Here is an 18,894-nt window from a genome sequence, read left to right on the forward strand (position 1 = left end):
TGCTTCTTTCTGCCAAAAACCCCACACTAGATGATATCAAGTGCAAGCTGTTCACCTTCCCCATCTGAAACTCTGAGACTAGAAATTGAAGACAGGAAGCAAAAGAGTATGGTTTGAACTTAACAAAAAAGTCTTATAGCAACAAGCAGATGAATAACAACATTTGAAACTTCAACAAGAGCATAATATAATGTCTAATTTCTTGAACATTAGTAGAGCCTAGAAAAAAAAGCTCAGACTTGGCATCAAGAGTGCCAAGGAAACCAAGAGACAGCAGTTTTGTGTACAAAACACTATCTTGGGCCTAGATGCTAGAACCTTAATTTATTCTGTGGAAACTAACTTCCATGCTAACAAGAGAGCTAACACYGCACCTTCTAAAGACAGACAAAAGTCTGTGTTTTTGTCAATCCCTCTCTCACTACCTCCCCCTCCATCTCCCCTTCTCCCTAGTCACATGAGACTCTTCCCTATCTTAAAATAAGACTTCTGTTTACATACTGAAGCAAAAGCATGATCAGATTCCAACCAGTTAAGTTGTTTGATATTTTTCAAAYCACTCCTTCCCAGCCCCATGTGTCCTTGAGCTGCTGAATCAGGTCCCAAAGGTCAAGTAGTCTTAAAAAGAGAAGCCTTGAGTGTTTCCTTAAGACCCAGTTTGAAGTTTTCAGCTAACCTGATAGAGATGTCTTTTTAGTTTAAGAGGAAAAGGCAAATAGCTTACATGAATTGCATTGCTAGAGAAGTCAAGGCTTTTGGCAAGATATCACATCTTGTGAAAATCAAATTTCTTTCYCTTTTTTTGTAAGAAGAGATTACTTGCTATAAATGATCACTCTCTAAAAGCATGCATTAAAATGCCTGCTGAAAAGATAACTATTTCCTCTTATTTTAGCTCCTTATTACAGSTACCAACATAAAACCTGTATATATCATATACTGGTCAAGAATAGCACTTTGAGAAAATATTGACATACAACACACAGAACAAAGCCTGACAGTCTACCAGACTCTATGCACTAAGAACATTTCATTCTTCAAACCTTTTTAAACAAATTTTGTTTAGGTGACTACCAATAATCACACCGAAGATTCATAAATAATAKTCGAACCTCCCTTGGGTCAATATATTAAGATTACACAGAGCAGAACACACCCTTCCTACTGCAGGTAGCACAATCTCTTCTTTCAAAAGGATAACTATTCCCTTAAGGACCCCAGTAAATAGCATTTTTGTATTTTTAGGACCTGTCCTGGGATACAAAAAGCAAACCTTACTTTTAAATTCAATCCACATAAACATTAGGTGTTGAGAAACCACTGACTGACACCTCTTACCATAACCAACCACTCTAGAGCAATTAAAAACTAAACTTCCACCCTCACAGCAGATAATTTGTCTTTTTTACCTTAATTTTAGGGAAAGCCACTACTCACTCCCTCCCCACCCAAAAGATGAAGGAGGAGGAGAGCTTTATAGGGCAGACAGAGGAGTCTTTATAAGCTACTCACACCCTCATTTTATTCTCTAGCAATAACTCAGTYACACACCTGCAACCCTAACTAAAACCTGCCCTATCAGTGGTTCTCATTGGGAAATTGTCRACATAAAACAGGAACAGCTGCTAAGGGCTAAAACACACCAGATGGTTATTTATGCCAGACCTGCTCTCTTGTTAGTCGATGGGATAGGGTAGATGGATGCCCGATGGGGAATTGATATACTTAGATAAATTTTGGTTAAATTTTCTTAACTTCTAATTCTTAAGTTTTACATGACAAGAATGYTTATATGTTATCAATTATCCTGCATTATACTGGGTTATGGTGTAARAAGAATATGTAAATAGTATGTCTGGTTAAGAGCTCTACAGTATTCATATCTTCCTTCACTTCAAAGATCCATTTGTAAAATAAAACCCAAATCTATTTAGGAAATGCATAGTCATATAAAAATGAGGACTAGGTTGTTTCCTAATAAATTTAATTTTTTTGTCATTAAAAATTACAAAAACTTGGATTCTAGCCAGCTTATCTTGAATTTTGGCTATTGACTAAGCTTTTATTTCTCTTAGGATCCCTAAAAAGCTTCCTCCCCAGCATACTTTAGTACAAAGTACTATTTGTACAAAGTCAGATTTGTATTTAATTTGTGGTTTCATTCATATGTATGCCCTCACTTGGGATCAAAACCTGCTTGGATTTTTATCATGAAAGAATTAATTGGCATGCTTATTTAATTTCCTGTATGTTTTTTCACCAAGATGTCCTAGTAATTGAACCAGCTTTACTTGGATGACTTTGTTTTTCTGGCAAAAGTACGAAGTACTTGTATAGGATCTAAAATATCTAAGTAGCTCCATCAGTATTATTAYGTAAGCAACCCAATCTATTACGTCCCAAGATTTGCTGAACTGAGTGCTCTCCTCACTAGAAGACTTCCTGAGGAATATGAAGTTGTGCTACTATTGATGGGATTGGSCAGTGAGATAGGGAAGGGCATGAGCAAAGATCCCAGCAGTGGCCAAAGAGAAGCTGTTGTCTACTGAACATACTTGTTGGCTCTCTTATTATGCTTTCTGCCTTTAGCTTCTAGATTACTCCTCYTCTGAATCTGCTCTTGTCCTGTAAAAATTTAAGTCAGTTGCATTTTTCAGACTGTGCTGTGAATGGGRAAACACTATGTTTGAAAACTATACTGGTTTGGTTTTGAAATACTTTGAAAACCAACTTTAATGAAATCACTGCTTTTTTTTTTTTTTTTGTAACTGATGTTAGAATAAGCTGAAAAAGAATATACTACAATAATTTTTTATTAATTTAAATATTGTGTGGGAAAACCCAGCTTGGGAACATTGCAGTTCTTGCTGGCTCTGAAGTAACAGCCCTCGCTACACGTTCTGATTCTGGCTGGCTATGACCTGTCGGCAGGCAGCTGCCAACGGTACTTTTGGCAGTTCTTCCAAAGGTGTTAATTGGGTAGAGAGAAGGGCAATAAAMGAGGGGGAAGAGGTGGTCACCTTTATGCTTTTGTTCTCAACCAGTATATGCTATTTTCAAAACAGTCCTAGGGCCATCCACTTACGTGACAGATTAGAATGATATTCCTGACATGCTTCAGCAAATGGATTTTTACAAGTCTGATAGGATGGCTGAGATGGAGTGGTATTTCAGTGCAGRCTTTTGACAGGTGACAATTTTCTTTTCCTGCACTGGGCTAGTCTGTATCTTTCTGAAGTTATCTCATTCTATAAAGATTTTTAATCACTTCTGTCTGGGAGACTGTAAGACAATGTCCAAGCTACCAGCCCAAGACTCTATAAATATGGTGAATATCATGGAAACAGATTACATTGGTACGTTAAATTACTCATTTGTTTAGAATGTTAAAGCAAGTCTCACTGATCATTCTGAAATGTCTACAAAGGTAGGAAGTCTGTTATGAGCAGGATCTGATCTACTGAGCAAATGCATTTGAAGGTCCTGTGACTAGAAGGTAAATTTTTAAACACCTGCTAGGAAGATGTGAAAAATGAAGTATCTATTTCTTGTCATCTTTAAATAAAAAATGGTATCTTTCTGCAGGGCATGTTTATCCCTTGCTATAAATCATGTTAGCTGAGGTTTGCAAGTTTGATACATTGTGGTGAAAATTTCTATTCCTGATACCATTTATTCCTGAATCATGATAAACTCTTTCTGATTACAAATATCTATGTAAAAATTGGCCTAAAGAATGCCAAGTCTCAGCTGTCAACACATGCTGATCCATTCTGTAATTGGCAATTAAAAACCAATATTGTAAAAATGAAATTTGGGCACTTAGTTTGAGCTAACAAGGAAGAATTTGTTGGGGATTTTAAAACTCTGACTGGAAGGATCTCACTGACCTTAATCTTCTTTTGTCAGCAGCAAAAAGTCTTATATCCCTTATAAAATGTTTAGGCTATGTCCTAAGAGTAGTAGGATTTTCATATCTGTTGTACTTTTTCAAAAATGCTTGGGTACCTCTCTGGAGACAATGCACTGGCAAGGGTGCTGCAGTCATTCCCATGGCCATTCTTTGCACTGAGCCCACCTAGGTCTGTTCCCAATAGGATTTCATGGCATGGGAGCTGAGTATATGACTAATGTTACTTCCTCTCATTAGTTTAAAAATAACCCTCGAGGTGCTGCTGCATTTAAACAATATTGCCTCTGTGTTTGCAGAGCAGTTGCCTTTATTCAATGTTCTGTTCCAGAATTGAATGGACTGTATTCTGCTAATCAGATTTTAGCAAAAAATAGGGACAAGTGAGGCAAGATAATTTATAAATAGGATTCCAAACACTGCCAAAGGATTTTTTTATCCTTTCCCTTGCTCTSCATTTGCCTTTTAGCCCTTTCTAGTTTTAATCATGCATGGTGAGCACTATCCTAGGTAGTTGGGTAATTTGATACCTATGTTAATAATTCACATTGATATATCCTTACTTTGTGGTTTTGGCTTTTGCTTTGAGACTGCTGCATCACCCTCATAACACATGAAATACAAACAAAGTTGAAACCTTGTGATTGAAGGCTTTGATTTACTTTAATTTCTAAAAGTTGAATGGTATTTCCAAAAAGTATTCACTTAGAGCATGTTAAAATTAACAAGAGCATTTAAAGCACAGCTTCATCTAGTGAATGCTAGGTGGCAGGACCCATAACTGWGCAAGTAAAAATACTTTAAAAGATACTGGAAACAGTGTAACTGAGGCTCCTCACAAATGTGATTACAGGAGTCATCTTTGTATCAAAGAAGACAGAGAAATTGAGGTTAATGACCACTGCCTTATAGGGCAAATATGGATCTTGGATAGTACCCTGAATTTGGAATAACTCTACTAACTTCAACAGAATTACCTTAGGTCTTCATCAGGTTAAATATTAGCAATGTGTCATTTACTTACGCTGTTTGTTTAACTCGCTCTATCCTTTTCCTGGGTATTTATAATTTCATTCATCTGTGACTCTGTGGCAGAATGCCCATGAAAGTTGTACAGGCACRTACAGGAAATGACAGTGAAAAGAATTCATGCATCCCGGAAAGCTGCACTATTCCTGCCTGCTTTCTCACCCATTAGATTGTTCTCACACCTAGACAAATCTCACACTTCATTCACTCAGCCTTCTGCTGGTATCCAACCAAGATTATTGCAGAATGATGCCTGACTGGGGACATATTACATCATCACCTGATGGAGCTGGCAACTACCTATTTCTCTCTCTGAAAATGAATTTCTAAACTCTTTCATTACCACTGAGTCAATTATTTCTGACATTCAGCCAGTGAGATGTTCCCTGCACCCCTGCTGTGGCTCTGCTGGCCTCCACCAGTCTGTGAATAAGCAGCCTCCTCTTCCTTTCTCTCCCTTCTGGCACTTCTGCTTCTCACCCCAAACAAACGTGTCTTTCTACCTGCTCTGCTCCTGCCCAGCCTCGTTGTTCATTGGATTGGTAAGAGATATCTGCTTACTCCTTAGATCTAGGGTTTTTATTTTCCCATAGTTCCTTATTAATTACCTCCTCAAAATAATTTCACTCTGGTCAGGCCTTCATTTTTGAAGGCCAGCTTGTTTCTGTGCTTTCAGAGATCCGGCCTGGATGTGAGGGCTGCTGTGCTTTGAAAGGGAGGTATCCTGTGAAAACATCCATTCCTCTGTAAACTGAGGAGTAAAAGAAGCCCTCAGTTGCTAGGCTTCTCTATGTAGGCCTCCAATGCATTATTCTGAGTTCAAGTATATGTCAGTTCTTTGTCCCATCCCATGACCTTTGGCCATCTTAGAGAGGGAATGGGAAAAAAATTACAAACTCCTGTGATGTGGGAAAGGGAACTCTTTTCATTGTGTGTAAAATTATCAGGTTTAAATTCTCAGCATGCTTTTTACAATCAAAAATTTAAACAGCTTGCCAAGGGAAAATGACTGGCTTGTTCAGTATATTTTTGTATGCCGCAGGATGTTGATACTCAATATCAGCACTAAATTTATGGTTATTACAACTAACTACAGGTGTGGTGCAAAGAATAGAAACAAAACAATTTACTAAGTCTGAATTTCACCTTTTTATTTTCCTTCATGTAATGCCCTTTATAAATATGTCAGGAAAGAAGCTGTTCTTTTCTAGGAAGTCTTCTACTGTTTCCCTAAAGCAATAGTACATTATAAAATCCTATGTGTTTAGCCATAAATTAGGGAACTAAKTTCTGTAATGCAGTTATGGTGTGGCCATGCTGCTGTCATATGATTGAAACCACAGAYTGTGAGGAGCACTTCCATGTATATCGAAGGGTTTGGGTGCTTCCCATGCTGTCAATTTATTCCTTGTGCTGTATGAGAAACTGAGGATGGAAAAGATGCATCCAAGCCTTATCTGCTTACTGATTTGAATTTGTTGAAGTAGTGTTCTTACAGTTCCTTGAGTCCCTCAGAAAACAATCTTTTTCTGAGCATAATTTGAACTTTTAAATCCTCTTCAGTGGTGGCTTTGTGCAAGCTGAGGTGGTTCTGTATTACASCTGGCTAGGAGAATGTACATGTTATTAATTACTGTGTCTCAGCTGAAACCTAAGAACRTTTTGAACAGCTTTAATACAGTTGAAAGCTATTATTTGTTCATACCCTTCATGATCTAAGCTAACCYAAAGCAGATCTGATTAAAATGAATTTCAGCATAGTCATTTGCGTGAATAAAATTGGCTCAAAGTTATGCTTGAAATGCAAAACTTAAGGTAATGATTGAGTAGTTACATCCCCTAGCTGTGTGCCTGATTTCTCTGTTAGAAAATATACCCTTGCAGCAGAATTGCATAAATTTATACTTTTATGAGCTCTCATCCTTTCAAATCCTAGATCATTCACCAGGTATCAATTGGACATCCTTAAAAAATATTTTGCTGTGTTTCCAGGCTGTATCCAGTGCCCTACACTGTTGCAGTCTTCTGCCAGTAGATGTCAGCTCAGAACTGGTGAAAGTTTATTCTGCTTGTTTCAAGGTAATTAGAATCAGTGATTCTGTTACTTTGGTCTAACTGTTAATAGCAGATTGCTTGTTCAGACCACCAGAAAGCATGATGTCACTATTCAGACATTGAACATATKACCAGTGTGACATTTGCATACTTGGTGATATATGTAAAGAGAGAATTCAGAATGAATTCACTGTGATTGAAAAAAATAAAACCAGGTAGTCAGTTAATAAAATTCAAGGAAAAATTTTTCAAGATTAGATTCTGATTCCAAGTTGACTCTGATTGTAAATTAAGCTAAGTGTTTCTAGTGACCTTGCTCCTTACCATGTGTCATTACTTTTAGGTTTTTTTGGGGGTGGGAAGTTCCTCACTAYTGCCATGGGTCAACAAATGGAACTKCTTTAACATCCAGACAGTCAGGAACCATGCACTGGCTGTAAATGTTTGACAATGGCAAGTGGGTGATTTTGTTGAACTGCATGAAGGTTGATGCTGGTGACAAAAATTCATTTGAGTACCAGTGTTCTCAGGGCCCTCAATAAGATTGAGCTAACAAACCCTGCACAGTAGACTCTTCATATTGGGCATTTTCAGGAGCCTGCTTGTTTAGGGAGCTGATATGGGCAACCAGAAAGTCCCATTGTTCCTGGGCCTGGCTCAAGAGTGGTGGGGAATTAAGATATACCCTGCACACCTACCTTCAAGTGGCATAGGAAGTTAGTTTCTGGGGGAAGCTATAATGGCTTGAACACTTTCAATAAATTTTTAATTAGATTTAACTATACAACCATCAGTTAATTTGTTACAAGCTTTATGTGTTTGTAAGTTTAGGGAGATTTTTATGTCTTAAGTGACCATATGTTTTACAAGCTTAATATGGCTTTAGGTTTTAGATGATTGTGAGATTTTGCAAGTTTTTTAAAGCTTAGTAATTCATTCCTTGGTTCTTCTCTGTGTGCAGAACCGGTATAGCAATGTATTTTAAAACCAAACCAGAACATTAACTATTTAATTAAAGCCCAACCATTTTAACCCYACCAGGTACTTGTTCACATACAGAGAAAATAACTCAAGTGAAATGTGAATTGAAAAGAATCTGTACATTTATGTGCTCAGAACAGCTAAAATAGCTATAATGAAATTATGTGAGCTCCTAATAATTAGATTAGTGATGGTCAGTCCCATTGGTAATGGATGTCTGAAGAGCTCTGCATTCCCAGACTTGAGCAGTTCTTTTAACTGCTTGTTGGAAGTGGCTGGAAGCTGTGCATATGGCTGCTGGTGCTTCAGAACAATGGCACCGGTACTGAAGCTGATAGAAAAGCCATTATGAAACTGTGTGTGCAAGTTCTTGGCCCCAGACTGGTGACTGATTTCAGAAGCATAGAGGTCCTGGTCCCAAGCCTCTATCCTTCTGCAAGGAACTTGCCCTGATGTTTCTGCCTGTGCATTCTGCACCTATTTCTGTGGAACACTCATCCAAAGCCTGCTTGACTTTTCTCCATTGCTAAAGAAGCCCCACTCTGTGCAAGTCAGCAGCAGCTCTTGCTATTAGCATGTACAGGACAGTTTAATAATGTTAGAACTTGGCCTGGGAGTTCCCCTGTTACCAGTAGTGGTTCTAACTATGTTTCAGGCCAGAGAAGTCCTGGAGAGTACAAYAGTTGCTAAAGTACCATAATGGAAAAAAGAACTAATATTTGAGGCCAATGGGAATATTCCACCTCACTGTGCCAAGGAGCCTGTGAAGGGAGCAGCGTATCAACAAATGGAGAGGCTTAGTAAGTGACCAGCCCAGTCCTCAGGAGTTTGCCCAGTCCAGAAATCTGATAGCCTGTCATTGCTCTCACTTTAATAGGTCATGCTGGCCAGCATTATTTCTTAGGGAGAAGGAAGGATAATGCAATGCTGCCCTGGGATGCAGACAGTTGCTATCAGAAAAAGGGCTTCTCCTACTTTATCCTCTTATCTCAGCTATGCTCTGCAAATAAATGAGGAAGGATAAACAGTGAATTTGCAGCTCTGTTCTTGCAATATTAACAGTCCTTGTGGGAAATGTTTATCACTGGATCAGTGTGGTATATGTGACTGTTCCAGGGGTTGAGGTGTTGTGATAGTTAAAGCTACAATCTGTAGAACTGTAGAAAGGGAAGGAGGAACCTCACATGGGAAGAAGAGAGAGAGTTCTTTGCTGCATTCCACTGTTGCAGCTACAACTCTCCCAACTTCTGCATGTTCTTGGCCACTGCCTGAAGCTGAACAATTCCTGTCGGGGCTTTGAACTTTGAAGGTGGCAAAGAAGAACAGAATGCTCAGGTTGAGAATGCAGCCTGAGTAATTCTGACCCAGTTTCAAGGGCTGAAATGCCTGTAGCTGGAATGGGCAGGGGAGTGTATGGAGGCATGTTTTTGGGAGTGAGAGGTGGCTAGATTCAGAACTATGGTACGCAGAACATATAATGAGACAGAAGAGAAGGGTTTTTTGGCACAACCTTCCACTTACTGATGCAAAACTGAGGGATTTTGCAATAATATAATAATATTTTAATAAATGTGGAGGACTTACCCCTCCAGCATGAAATGGCACTGTATATATTTGTGTTTCTTCATGTGAGGGTCAAAATATGTTAAAAGAATMTTTTAAAACAAACAAAAAAAAAGTTGAGGCTTTTTTGGGGGAGAAAAAGCTGAGGGCAAGTTTTAGATGGGAAAGCTTTTTTTTTTTTTTTGAGATAAATGGCTGGCTAGAGTCAGTTTTAGCTTTAACAAGGGTAACACAACTTGTGTAAGACTGCCAGCAGAGCCTGTTTATCTAACTTTTGTTTATTATTATCTATTTCTGAATTTCTAAATCTCTGTTTCAACATATTTAGGATTCCCATTTCATTTTCGCAAGATGCTATATTTTGCATTATGCATTTGGCTGTGTTACATATGCAAGGGTTACAGGAAAGGCATTATATGTACATTAGGGCTGTACCTTTATATTTATCTACATGCCAAGATTAATCCAAGATGCAGTAATGTTTTGCCCTAGAGCAATTGTACCAATGAACCTTAACCCTGATCTTAAGAGACTTACTCTCTGCTCCWGTGACAGTTTGTTTATTCTTCACTTCAGGGCCTCTTTTGAGCTAAAACAGCCATTAAGAGCAAATTGTTCTGGACAGCTTTTCTGCCTCCGAGTAACAAAAACTGCAACTTATTTTCATTTCTTCCTATACCTTTTCTAGGTGATTCCTACAAACATAAACAACAGTGCAACAGTGGAATCCAGCGTGGTATCCATCCACCACTGGAATGTTCTAAATGCAGAGAAATTACTCGACTCATTAACAGTGTGACCTTTCAGAATTCTCTATTCATAAAAATTGCATGCAAGAGAAAAATCCCACTGTACTTTGTGTACATATTATTGTGAATATAATGTGTGCAATGTCCATGCTGAAGGAAAAAATGCATCCAGGTACTTTGTGTATTTTCAGCTGTTCCTGTAGGCTCTTGAGCTGTGTGAGTGCCAGATGAAATTACAGCTGTATTGTAAAAGAATGTTATGTGTTAAGAGTTTAGTCCTAAAATAAAGCTGAACCCCTATAATTCTGTGTAAGGTGTAAGTGCTCTGTATTTATTCAAGTATTTGATTAATCCAATTAATCAACTTAATTAAAATCAATAATCTAACAAAGTAACTGAGAATATATGCCTATATATAGCAGAAAATAGTTTTTTACTTCATTATAAACAACTGTGTTATCTGTGAAAGGGTAGAAAACAAATGAAAAGGATTGTTTGCCTGTAGTACACTGGAAATATCAAGGGAAAACTGGAGCTTTTGTTAAAGTTAATAAGAGCTGGATCAAACCTAGGATTTCTTACAGCTCTCATGAGGCACCACAGCTCTTGACTTGACTAATCAAGAATTAAAAATTAATCATTATGAACTATATCTTTCTCTTCACTAAAAAAGAAATAACTCCCAGGTAGATTTAACAYGGTAAAACTTGCTTTATGAAACCTTTTTTAATTAATCTGATACCTTACMTTATTTCAGGTCCTGCTGTTTTGTTTCTTCTTATAGGAGGACTACTGAAATGGAAACAGAGGTCAGTTTAGTGATATAAAACTTATTTTAGAATTATATCTAAAATGAAAAGAAATTAATCACTTTCTATCAAGTTAAACTCTCAGGCTGGCAGTGCAAATAGGTTTATAGCAGGATAATAAATTAATTACTGCCCTTTGAAAGCTTATTTTGTTGATTTGAAGTTGCAACATAATTGTTGGAAAATTCTTGGAAAGAACATGGAAKTTTTTTTGTTTTTTGCATTTTCAAGAGATTTTTTTATAGCTRCCACAGAAGAGAGACAKCAGTTACTTCTGTAGCATGGCAAAYACTTTTCTGTTTGCATAATCCTAATATAACTGARACATTTCACTGCTTAGAATGAAAAAAATACACATGTACAGATCCATAGGTATAATGGTTACGTGATTACTGACTTTTTTTAACAGAAGTATTTTTATTGCTAACAGCCACTGAGGTTTCTATTTTGTCCCCTCTTTATTACAGATTATGATCTGGGAAAATATGAACAAGTGCAAAATCTGATTTACTGCTTCATACCGCATCTTATGAATTTTAAAACTGCATAATTGCAAACTACTGTAATAATTTTGAATGAATTTATGTATAGGTTCTTGACTAGCTAGATTGAGGTGCTGAAGTAGAGCCTTACAGGACACTTAAAATATTCTATTATATTTTATTCTATTCTTTGTCCTAAACCTATTACTGGTGTAGGACATAAATTTTGAGAAGTGTGAAGTGTTGATGGATGCAATGAACAGAGCTGGGATTGAACTTTGTTACAGCTGCAACAGTTGGTGAATACAAGGGTTATGGCAGMTTATTTTGCAGAATAAACACCTACTCACTGGCTATGCTACCAAAAAAAAAATTAAATTCTGGGAACAATCTCAGACTGGTTTTTCTATGCAAAATCTGCTTATGTTCAGATATTGTCCTGTGGTGGGGTTCTGAGGACAAAAGTACAATTCACCACCTGAAGCAATCTTGTCTTGTCTGTATGATTTTACACAGAACATGTAAATTTCTCAGGTGGTGCTCAGTTAGCTGTAGCTTTCTGCAAAATTATGYAGGAATATAAATAATTCTGATAGTTCATGAAATATGAATAAAGGCCTATTCAATACTTTCTTTTTTTGTAGCTCTTGGGAAGCCTAAATTGAATTGTGTTGCTGAAGTTCTTTTGAATATATATTCTGTAAAATTTTTCATGTGCCATTTATTTTCCCATTAATGTGTAATAGCTTTCAATTCTTTCAGTGCTCCTTTCTGATGAGAAATTTCGGCAAATACCAGTCCTCATTTGTACAAGGTTTCCAACAAGGCTATTGGACATGTCCTAAAATGATTAATCTCAGTACTAGAAACATTTCACTTTTCTCCATTGCTACTTCTTGTTAATATAGAGAGAAACTGTCTTCTGTTATTGCTGAGCAAAATGTTTTGCCTCTAAGTAAAATTATAGAGATGTTATTTGTCTGTTTGACATCTATGAATGCAGAAAGCCCAGTGCTGCTGCTTGCAAGGCATCCTCAATTCCCTGTGTGCCCTCACGCAAGGGGCTTTCCCTGCATCTCATCATTGTGCACTGTGAATGTAACAGGAACATAAAAGACAGATAGATGTTCCTAAGGCTCCTGGTGCTGCAGTGTATTTCTTTCTCGTCCAAAATTACAGCAGGCTACATCAAGATTCATTTGGTCAAAAGAAATGACAAAAACAAAGAAAAGCTTTCWATTGGAGAGAGGTGAAAAACTTCAAATGAGACATTTATATACCTTAGATAAATAAGATGTGCCATGACTCATCTGATATTTTGAAAAGTAATGGCAAATGTTGCAAAATTAGAGAAGGAATGGCTGTTCTCTTTATCTTGCAAAACATRGTAAATAAGATAGTCATGAAATGGAAATGTTTTGCCTGCAAAATTTAAAGTTTTTCATGCAGTGCATATTCTCCTTGGGGAAATCATAATTTCAGCGTATGGTTTGATATCTAGAGTTTATTGGGATTTAGAAAAAGAGTTGGCCGTGAAAAACAAAACAAAACTAAAACCCAAGCTTACTCAGAACTAAGTTTACTTTACTGTGAAGTAAAGAATTAAGTATTTTAGAAAAGAAATAAACACTTCTGCTACTGACTTATGGGGTCGGGAAGAATCGGTACCTGCAGCAGTTATGACCTAACTACCTCTTGCAAAATACCTTGGAGTTTTATGAAGCAGCTGTGGTCACTGGCAAAGCTGTGCACCAGTTGCACCATGGGCCTGACCCAGCACAACAATGCACTCTGATGGCAGTAATTCCCCATAATGTAAAATGAGGTCCTTGCAGTGCCCTGACACCTATTAGCTTCAGTAGGAATCTGCATGTGTTTCCTAGGTCATAGGATGTAAGGAAAGTCCAGCTCAACCTCCTACATTGCACTAACTTGTAGGAGCACCAAGAGTGAGAAGCTGCTACTTCAGTGTTGGGGCTGTGAGTGTAGCTGGAGTCCATCAGGTACCAGCACTGCTGGTTGCCATGCAGCTGCTGAGGAGCCAGAGTTCCCACTCTCCTGCCAGGAAGCCTTTGTCCCTCTGTAGGGCCAGGGCACTGCCAGGTACACTTCTGGCTGCTCAGGACTGTGAAAGGGAGTATTGGGCCATCTTCTGCTGACCTCCAACAGAGGSGTCTATGAGACTTCAGGGGTGCTTTTTTTTCCTGATTTGCTCCCCTTTCAGTAAACCTGGGTGCCCAACACAGTTGATGCTTCTGCATGCACTTTAGTGTCTTTTTGCTGGTAAAAAAAATGCTGATACAAATCCTTATGAAAATCTAATTGATGCAGTCAAATTGTCTCTGATCCTGGAGTGCATGCGATGACACACACTGTAAACAATTTATTTTCATGCATAAAGGAAATACATCAGCTCCAGTGTGCCCCTGATTTACATCAAAGACACATTGTTTAGTTTTATCTGATAATTAAGAACCAGCATGAAAATCAACAGCTATTTTTTAATTTATACAAATAATTTCTATGAAACTGCTACTTTCAATGAGACTTGAATGGAAYTGAAACCTTGGAAGTGCTTTCCAGTAGTGAGGTAATTCAGCATTCTAACATTTACTGCTGAAATATGATTAATCGTATGCTACATTTCACTGTRAAAACTGGATACACTAAAACTCTCCTCAATATATATGAGCTACCCAACTTGGATGCTTTTTCATTCTCATTTTGGCAGCAAATTTCATACATTCTAAGTGAAAWCTCTCATTTTATTCTCATTACTGTTCCATTCTGAATTCAAATCTCTCTCCTATAATGCTGGGTGTGGTTTAACTTGCTTTATCACTGCATTTCCAATWGTTTCATGGTGATTTAAAATCTAAATGCTAAAGACATCCTATCTCTAAAGTAATGGCAAAATTGTAAGAAAACTTGAGCATAATACTTCTAAATTAGGCTCTTTTACCCTCTTTGCACCTCCCTGCCCCAAGGGCTGAAGTTGGCTGAGCCACAACTTGTTCAGTCGAGAAGTTTATTTACAGTCTTATGCAAGGGGCTTTCATTCTGCATATGTTACAAATAATAGCTTTGGACAAATAGGAAGATCCTAGAACATTACTGTGACATCTGTAAGTGATTATTGGAAGTTACATTGAAGGTTGAAGGATTTCTCCAACTCCCCTCCTCTTCTCCCAGATCTCTGCTGGAAAAAAAAGCCTTCTCTGTTTTGAACTAGTTTGAACAAACTGGTTCTGATACTGCTTCTAGTAGGTAGGTTGATAATCCTTATGGTAGAAGCCAAATCTTGCTTCTATSTATCACAATGGCTTAGCTACATGACAATTACTGTGATAACAAATAAAAAACCTAGCTTTGGTAGCGCATACTGTCTGGTGAACCTGTGCCTAAATGCTAGAATCACAGGCTCTTTAATCTGAAGTGGCCTGATTTGAGCACTTGTGTCAATGTGAGAATTTTTCTAATAAGCAGAACTATCAGAACCAAGGTCTTGGCTGAGTTATGCAGTATCCCACAAGGAAGAGAAGGCAGCACCCTACAACACAGTACACATTTTTTTTTTCTTTGCTTATTCTGGCCTGAGTCTTTGTTTGAGTCTTGGTCTTGGACTAGTATTTATTTGCTAGTACCACTAGGAGATCTGAACTCATGCAAATTGAAATAGTGAAGGGTTCCAACTTGCATCTCTCCAGGAGATGATCTCATCACAACTCTTGGCAACAAAACTTACACACTCAAGCAATTTCACTAACTCTGAGGGGAACAGCTTATTAATTGATTGGTACATACATCAGTAATGGTTGAACTGGGGCTTCATGAAGATATGCATTATGGATAAAGTTCCCTAAGAACTTCACTGGTGCAGATGGGTAAGACGATACCCTAAATCAAAGCATCACAATATCCTATTTGCTCTTCTGGAATGAAGAACAAACATTAGGTAATACTAAAAGTAGTAATGTAAAACTACTTTTTAAAAGTTGGGTTTGTTAGTTTTTCATTTGTTTTTTTTTTTTTAAACAAGAAGAAGAGAGAGCACTGTAATTAGATATAATAATGAAAATGTCTTGTAAAATTTTTCAGATTAGCTGTCAAGCTAATGTAAGCTCTTTTGTCAAATCCAAAAAGATTAAATTAATTTTTTTTTGGTTTATCTTTATATCTTTATAAAGATATTAAAGTATAATCTGACCAGATTTAGTGTATGCAGAAAACATGTAGTAGCTAATTGTGAAAGATTTGCAGACAATTTGTATGTGCAATTGCTTCTCTTTTCATACATACTAACTTTCAAATCAAAGTGACAGTACATTTCTACAGTATGTAGTTGATTAAAACATAATAAAAACTATAAATAATTTTGCAATAATGATTTTCAGAATAATGCTTATTCTTTTGAACATGTACAAARACTGTTAAAAAGCAGAAAAAGGGCAAACAAAAAATCTGCTCACCTCTACATAGCTAATTTAACAGTGAGCTTGTGTAACACTTTCCATTCTTGTGTGCMTTAAGTCCCACGTGCAGTATCTGTATTTGTTGGCAGATGGAAAATGGGAGCAGAGGGAAGTGTTCCTCATTTAAACAGATCTGCTTTCTTTTTTAAAAAATAATAACCAAGAAATAAGCTATCCTTTTAGTGTGCTTGGCTATATGTACTTCGCTGCTTAAAATGACCCTGAGTGTATTAATAGTATAGCACGGGATTCAGATATTATCATTTGTGGTGGGTGTGGGAGTGAAGGCCTCATAGCTGGGTTTGGGAATATATACCATGGGAAATCTTTTATGAAATAACTGTTACTTCACGCCGTGTGGTCCATTCCAAATGCTAACCATTTACTTGTCAGATATTTTTCATGAGCTTTGCAGATAAGACAGCTCTGTGGGGATTGATTTAGCTGTGTTCAGAAAACTAAGCTCTCACCAGAGATGGGGAAACCACCCCACCTTTCTTTCAATTTAGTGTAGAATATTAACGAGGGGAGTGTTAGTCTCTGGAGCTTCATCCCATCCTTCAACACATCAGATTCATATTAGCAATATTTATTATCTAGAAGGGTGACTCACTGTCAGCTGTTTTCATTTTTGCTTATAGTACCCTGGAGCAAAATGTATACGTAAGTAACAATTTACATTTTCATTTCTGTATTTTATTGCAGTGGAGCTGGTCACAATACCATAGTAACAGTTGCTTTGCAGTTCCACTTTTGACAGCATTTGATTCTTTGCCATAGCGGACGTGGTTAAAAGGCTTGCTTGTGGTAAGAACTGGTAAATCTGCAACTCTGAACAATTAAGTGCTATTATTTTGTTGAAAGACTTTAAAAGAAAACATTTGTCTTTATTYRAATAAAGACAAATATTTACAAAATATGTAAATAGAAATATTCAGTACATTATTTTGCTTCAGGACTTGCTTCATACATAATGTGTATGTATGTTAWATTCAACAGCATGTGCAATGTGTAAAGACTATTTTACAACTTCTACAGCTGTTCACCACATGTGGGGCTGCATGGGGAAAGCAAATATGAGCTATGAATGGTCCCCAGCTTATGCCCCTCTGAGAGATGTATATGGTTACAGTAAAAAATGTACATAGAGCATTGTTAATAAAATGCTAATAGTTACTCAAGTCTAAGTTTTGAGTAGTACAAAAAGCCTGCATTTCAAAAACTACTCATAGAACAAGAGAATTCAACTAAACTGCTGAATAGGTTGGTTTGGACTCTTTTTTACTCACAGCAATTCAACAAATACACCAAGTAAACATGGGCCTTAGTATTACTACTTAGGATAGGATTTACTCTCAAACATTAATGCGTGTCTTGTAATTCGAAAAGACAGCAGCCCAGTTGTATGTTTTATCTGTCCTTTGCTAAYGTGACCTAATCAGATGCTAACTGCCTTTCTGCTGGATGAATGGTTTCATTTGTTGCTGTTGCCCTTTTTAACATAAAAGGTAAAATAAATACGTTGCATCTGAGAAATCACTCTTGGTTTTGGTACTGGTATAGTTTTCTCAAACTATGGTAAATAAGGCTGTTTTATCATTAATGTATGTGGGATTTATTATGCAGTTGTTAAGAAACTACCTTTGTAATCCTTTCTGCACTTAGGAGAATTTTTAACTTTTTGTGTTTCCARCACTGAACCTTTGAACGAAGGAACTTGGTGGTTTTCCCTTCAGAGATCTCAACTCCATCCCATACAATGAAATAGAACTGTGGTTGAGTATTTTTACCTTGAAAAAGTAAAACCATTTAAGAAATAAAGGTCAGCACAAGACAGTATCTCCTCTGGTATATTTGCCTCACACGTACAAGTGTGGATATGTAAGGTTCCAAGTGTAATGGACAGTCAGTTGTGGGTTTTTTTGAGAGGAGAAAGAGGACTGGGGAGAAGGATTCTACAATCCCTTCATGGACAGTCAGTGAAGTTCTCCCTAGTAGAGGGTCAGTACAAATCCTGGATACAACATGGAGTCAAAATAGGAATGAAGAAGGGCCAGAGCAGTACATGAAAACTATTTCTCTGCATTGGCATGGATTTCAACACTTAGAAGCAAAGACCTAAAAATGTTTTGTGAACTTGCATTCCCTTTGAGGGTGAATATCTTAGAATAGTATCAGGGGCATGTATTTGGCAAGTAGCAAGTGCTAGTGCTGTCACTGTCCTGCAGTATCTTATCTGTAAGTTGCTCTTGCCCTTGTGTGTCGCTGAAGAGAAATTAGAGTAAAATTGTGTCCTGTGAGGTATTTGGGACATGCCTATTTCAGCATTTTAGGCTGAATCAGGAGTAGGTTTTGGAAATTAACCTCCTGGTCATTCCCACATGTGGGGCTTTGGTTTTCAAGGTGGTTTACAGTGTTAGAGTACACAAATGGGATTACATCCTGAGTAAAATTAAACTGTGACCCAGGACCTAACATGCTGCAGCAACTAATGCACATGTAGTCCATACAGGAGTTGGTTTGAAATAACTTCCTGTAAGCTGTGTTCTATCTAGTGTAGATATCAGACCATCACATGGTTTTGTTCTGTAGACCACTTCCTATTGTACCTGGCTAGTTGTTAATGGAGGGATACCCACAGCCTGATCATTAACAGGTCTTGCTTTAAAGAAAAAGGATTATGGGAATCTATTCTTGTATCTCCGATTCCTTCTGGAATTCATTACTGTTCATTAACAAAGTGGTTGGTCTATTTCATGAGAGAAACAGGATGAGACAGATGGAGGCCAGCCAATGTTGTTTAGCATGAGGCCTTTGTCACCCTCGTAGTGATAGTTTTGTGGT

This window comes from Malurus melanocephalus, unplaced genomic scaffold (assembly GCF_030028575.1).
Source record: "Malurus melanocephalus ecotype Western Australia unplaced genomic scaffold, MMel_1.1 scaffold_8, whole genome shotgun sequence".
NCBI lineage: Eukaryota > Metazoa > Chordata > Aves > Passeriformes > Maluridae > Malurus > Malurus melanocephalus.